Consider the following 6,028-nt stretch of genomic DNA (forward strand, 5'->3'; position numbering starts at 1 on the left):
GGTCCTTTTTTGGCAAGGTCTTTGTTTTGTTCACTGCGTATTCCCAGCCTCCACAGTAGGGCCTGGCTTATCATGGACACACACACACACAACTTGTCGAGAGCGTGAATTGAAACTTTTGATTTTAAGATACTGGCAACTAAGTCAGATTTCAAAAGTTATTCAAATAGGGACGTCTGGGTGGCTCAGTCGGTTAAGCATCCAACTTTCGGTTTCAACGTAGGTCATGATCTCACGGTTCATGGGTTCGACACCTGAGTTGGGCTCTGCGATGACAGTGTGGAGCCTGCTTAGGATTCTCTTTCCCTCTCTCTCTGCCCTTCTTCTCTTCATGCTCTCTCTCTCAAAATAAATAAGTAAACTTAATAAAAAAAGTGATTCAAATATATGTTGTGGGACACATGCACACATGGGCACACGCGTGTGCACTCACACTGCTGGGCTCCATCCCTGGGACTGCCAGTTTAAGAACTCAAGCCCTGAACTATAGCTGAGCGAGCTGGATGGAGGCAAAACAGACACAAGGAGCTTGGGATTGGAGGTCACCAGAGTAGGGCAGACCTCACCCTCCCTGGGCGTGAGGAGGCAGATAAGGAATGTTGGGTCTGCGCTCTCACCTGATGGATGCTCACGAAGGCTTGAATGTGAGAAATGCTGGAAAGAATGGCCTGTGGAGTGCCTCCAGGCCTCAGGTTGACCAGAAGGCTGAGGGAGGAGGCAGCAGGACCTCCCAGGGCCACTCTGCAGCCTGGGTGAGGGGCAGTGGGCACAGCCAACACACACAGGGGGGACTTGTTTGGGGCCCAAGTGCATCCCAGGGAGGGGAGGGCAGAAGAAGGGAGGAGCCAGGGTTCCTGGACTGGATTTCATTTGAGTTAGAAGAAAGAAATATGAGAGAGAGCTGACAGACGCAGCAACATGAGTGGATCTCACAGGCATTATGTTGAACAAAAGAAGTCAGTAAGATTCTGCTTCCATGGAGATCAAAAGCGGATGAGACAAGACTCACCCATGGGGATAGAGGTCAGAAGAGTAGTCCCCTCTGGGGGCAGGTATGAGCAGGATGGGGCATAGGGGAGACTCTTGGGTGATGGAAGTGTTCTGTCTTGAGATTTGGGCAGTGATTACATGGGCGTACACATAAGGAAAGAGTCATCAAGGTGTACATTTTATGTATGCAACTCAATTTAAAAAGAAATTTTAAAATTTAAAGAAATTTTAAGAAATGTGGAAGAAAGGAAGAGAGAAGAAAGACAAAGGAGGGAAGGAAAGAAGGAAGGAAGAAAGAAAGAAAGAAAGAAAGAAAGAAAGAAAGAAAGAAAAAGGAAGAAAGAAAGAAGGCAGTGGGGAAGGAAGGGAGGGAGGAATTAAGGAAGAAAGACAGACAGTGGGCAGGCAGGAGGGCACTCCTTTGCTGGAGGACTCAGAAGCTCATCATATCTATTACACCATCTGGTTTTTACTACCACGTTTAAGTGGCTTTGACCCAGATTTTTCTCTCACAGGACTGTCTCTGAAATCAGGAGGCATCTTACAATTCATGTGTTTAATTCGCAGCGCATTGGCTTTCTTGGTAGTACGTACAAAAGACTGGTGTCATGTGGTGCCCGCGGGGTCCCCTCTCGAGCACCCTGCAGATGAAGGAGGGGGGGGATTGCGTCCTCATAAACTGGACCGAGAAATGGAACAACTACAGTTATGATTGTTGTTTGCAGACGCCTAATTGCAATCCCCACCCCGCCACCCCCTTGGATCCCCCACAGGACCCCGGTCATGTGAAGGGGGCTCATGCCCCCTTCCGGCCTGGGACCTGCGGGGAGGTGGCCGAAGCGGTCTCACACACGAGCAGAGCACCTGTTCTCTCTGGGCTAACAGCTCCCAGAACAATGACAATGACAATTGCGCCCGCAGATTCTGGGCCCTGCGCTTAGCACTCATCTCTCATCTCTGTGTCCCTTCCTCCCAGGCAGGGAGTGCTCTGAATCCTTAATATTTGCCACAAATGAACAAAATCAACACAGTGTGTTCATAAGCCGACACATTTCTGGTCTTTGGACAAGTGGCCTTTGGATTTCCCCTAGGTGTGGTGTTGGTTATTTGACAGACATAATATACCAAAGGTTGAGGGTCTCCATTCTGCAGATCTGGAAACTGAGGCCCCAGGGGACCAGAACCCAGGGCTCCAGCTCCTTATCCAGCACCACCCGGCTTCTCTCCAGGCCTCTGAGAGCAGGGAATGTGGGACCCTTACCTGGGTTATGGCTCCCGTCACCTGGGACCTTCGGGTCTCCTCCACCTGCCCCTGGAGTGAGAGCCAGCGGTGGAGAAGAGCTTAAGTAGCAGGGAGGAGGGGGCGGGCAGGTGCCCTGGGGGCCCTGAGCAGAGCTTCTGGAAGACTGGCCACTTGTGGCTGATGCCAGCAAGGAGGTGGGGTGGAGAACAAGAGGCCTGAGGAGGATGAGGCCATGAGGTCAGCTGGGTGGGAACTTGTCACTTCCTGAGACCACCATGAATCCCTGCGTGTGTGTGTGTGTGTGTGTGTCTGTGTGTGTGTTGCATCATGTACGCAATTGTGAGTGTGGGTGTGTGTGTGGAGGGGTTCTCCGCAGGCACCCACGTCTCTTGGTGTGCATCTTGCAAAGTTCTGGGAATAGGCCACTGCTTTTACCTGATTCCCTGAGGCATCTTAAGTGCCCCGGAAGTTAGCTCCCATTTTTAGGCAACTTCCTGTGGAGTCTCTTAGTTTTCTTGGGGGAGAATCACTGACTTGGGGGAGACTGTCAGCCTTTCTGTGGGTGTCAGAAATCTCAAAATTCGTAAGGAAACTCACATTTCTGAGAGGATACTCCAATTCTTGAGAAATGCTAACCTTTCCTTACGAAATCTTTCTATGTTGAAGAACCTTTGTTTCTAAGAATTCTAATGACAGCTCAGAAAGACCGGTGTTCTGGAAGAATATAGTGTCTGGGGGTGGGGGGTGGGGCGGTGCACTAATCCTGAGGGAATTCCAGGGCGTTGTCAACATCCCTAAGGAGTCTCAGTGTTGTTGGGAGAATTCCGGTTCTGGTTGAGAGAAGGGCCACAATTTCTCTGGAAATGCCAGTACTCCTGTGGGAAGTCTCCCTCCTCCCAGGGGTCACCAAAGGAGCGGCAGAGCCCCCAGGCTGGGCTCAGAGTCCCCATAGTGGCTTTAGGGGCTCTGTCATTGGCCAGCTGGGGAATCTTGAATGTGTCACGTCCTATCACAGGGTCTCAGATGCCCTCCAGGCACTGGCCTCAGCAGTGCTTCCCTGGTGGTCGGGAAGGCTGACCGGCAAACTCTAAAGGCTGGTGCCATTGGAGGGCTGTTGTGGCCATGAGGATGGGTCTTTCTGTCGCCATTCACTCATCCTCGGTGTGTTTCTCCTGGGAGAGGAGGCTGTGGCCCAGAGAGGCAAAGGGGCTCAGCGAGATCACACAGCAAATGAGTGCTGCACGAGGAGGGACCCAGGTCCCCTGACCTCCACAGGGGAGGAGGTCTCATTTCATCTTAACCCCACTTTCTCATCCCTCCCAGGCACGCAGGCTGTGCCCTGTGTCCTTAGGATGCCACTGGTGTGGGAATCCGGAGCTGGGCACAAGGTGACCAGGCCAAAGGACGCCTGGGCTGGGCAGGCTGCCTGGCAAGAGCTGGCTGGCCTCCCTCCCTGACTGCAGGCTCTTTGCCCATTTTGCACCTCACTCATGGGAAATGGTGGGACGGTGCCAGGCCTGAGGGATAGGACCGTGTGACCAGGCTCAGTCAGGGCTGAGGACGCTCACAACCAAACAGCCAGGGTGGCTTTTGGGTAAGTCCCTTCTCTTGAAGCCTCAGTTTGTACCATCTGTAAAATGGGCATATACGGGTCTAGAGACCTCCATCAGGGAGGGTTGGGAGGAGGTTTATCTGCTGAGATGGGGGGATGGGGCAAATCAGCCGGGCCAGCTCTCCCTCTCATCTCGGGGTCCGGATGCAGAACCTCGTGGGCTGTCCCTTTCTCCATCTGCCCACAGCCCCGGGGATTTACGTGCAGCATCGCCCCAGAGCCTCGGAAGACACACTAATTTTTAGTCAGAGAAACCTCCACCTGAGCAGACTCCAAATCATTTTGTTTGTACTAATACAATTTGGTTTAAACCATGTGCCTCTCACATCTTTACTGAAGCAGAACATGCAAACACAAAGTGCACAAATCATAAGCATAGAGCTGGCGGCATTAGCATGAAGTGAAGCTTCCCGTGTGCTAAGGGCTGGCTTGTGTCCACCTCCCAAATCGATATGCTGAAATCCCAACTCCCAGCACCTCAGAATGTGCCCGCACTTGGAGAGAGAGAGAGCCTTTAAACAGGTCATTAAGTTAAAATGAGGTCATGAGGGTCAACCCTAATCCAATCTGAATGATGTCTTTATACCAAGAGGGGATTGGTGCTAAGAGGGAAAAAGGCAAGGCAGAGAGTATGAAGGGTTGAGAGAAAGGGGGAGAAATTTTTGATACAGAAGTCAGAGAAGTCCTCACTGAGAAGGTGACTTAGAGCAAAGACTGCAGGAGGTGAGAAAGGAGGCCATAATTATATCTCGGGGACGAGCTGTCTGGGCAGAGGGGGCAGCATGTGCAAAGGCCCTGGGGTGGAAAAGGTGCCGGTGTGTTAGAGGAGTCGTTAGGAGGTCAGCAGGGCTGTTGCAAAGCTAACAAATGGGAAAAGAACAGGGGAGGGGGGTGGCAGGCAGAGAGGGAGGTGCACTCCTCTGAATCAAAAATATGTATCTTGATTAAAAGTTCTTCAATTTTGTTTTTTACCATAAGGCACTGTTTAAAATAATCTTTTACATTGTTATTACAATTAACATTCATGGATAGTCTGTCAACAATTTAATAATGATTAAACACAAAGTAATATTGATTTGGAAGTGGATGCTTTAAGGAAATGAACAGAGCTTTTTCTCAATTTGTTCTTTTATCTGCACATGAATTTAGTCACTGCTGGAAGGGACAGGATTCAGCAAAGCAGCAGAGACCTAATTTTCAGCTTCGGAGAACTAAGTGCTATAAAAAATTGCTGTTTATTTGTTTGGCAAACGGGTGGACGTGGGGGAGTTTCATTAAGACGGTGTTGCTCAATTCTTGGAACTGCTTCCAACATTTATGCCAAAAATCACGAGATTGTGATCAAAGATTGTTTCCCAATAACTCTAAGTAGATTGGTAGCAGCAATAACACTCCTCTTCTGCTGAAAGCAAATTGAAAACCACCTGGCTCGCTTCCCGGGCATTGGTGGGGCCATCACACCCCTTTTGTTCAGAGCCCTGGCGGCCAGGCTCCCAGCCGATGCCCTTGAACAGGGATTAGGGACGGAAAGGGAACTATCTTTCAGAAAGGGGGAGAAGGAATGTCTGTAGAAGGGAAGGTGGGGAGCTTTGTGGGAGAAGCCACTTTTGAGAGGAAGGTTCTTGGGAAAAAGAACACAGTCCTGCAGATGAAGCCATAGAAAGTTCTCTTGTATCTCCGCTCCATCCCCCGGGGACTCAGTGAGGAAACGCATTGCGGGCTCCGGGTTCAAATCCTGAGTCTGCCCTTCGTTATCAGTGTGTTCTCATACTGATTGACCAACTCGCCTGCGCCTCAATTTCCTCATCTGTAAACGGGGACAAGAATAAGGCAGTAACGAATGGTCTGGCCAGCACATGGCAAGTGCTCAGAGAATCTTGGCTGCTTCCATGAAAAGATGTTAATAGGACTTTATCTCCACTGTCACCACTATTATCCTCATTGACCAGGGGCTGTCTTGGGAGTGAGAGGGCCTGGAGGGGCAGGGCTTCTGAAGCCCACTGTCCTGCAACCCAAGCGGCCCAACCCCCAAAGCTGTTTTTCTATCAGGCTGCCCGGAAACTCTCATTTGGTCAAGAGCTCAGTTTGAACACTCTGGTAAGATGTGGACTGCTGATTCCCAGCGTCACACCCCACTCCTCTGGTCATTTTGCATGACCCCGTGTTTGGCTGAGTTTAAATGT

The 6,028-nt window shown here is 50.6% G+C and overlaps 1 long non-coding RNA gene across 1 annotated transcript; it reads right to left on the reverse strand.

The window, feature by feature from the left end:
* Positions 1–1,396: 1,396 nt before the first annotated feature.
* Positions 1,397–2,871, reverse strand: LOC121011989 (uncharacterized). The gene is made up of 3 exons (XR_005781897.1): positions 2,669–2,871; positions 2,252–2,448; positions 1,397–1,631 (listed from the first exon to the last, which is right to left on the reverse strand). It is a non-coding gene; the product is annotated as an uncharacterized LOC121011989 (long non-coding RNA).
* Positions 2,872–6,028: the final 3,157 nt, after the last annotated feature.

The sequence above is a fragment of the Herpailurus yagouaroundi genome, unplaced genomic scaffold (assembly GCF_014898765.1).
Source record: "Herpailurus yagouaroundi ecotype Mexico unplaced genomic scaffold, PumYag 196, whole genome shotgun sequence".
NCBI lineage: Eukaryota > Metazoa > Chordata > Mammalia > Carnivora > Felidae > Herpailurus > Herpailurus yagouaroundi.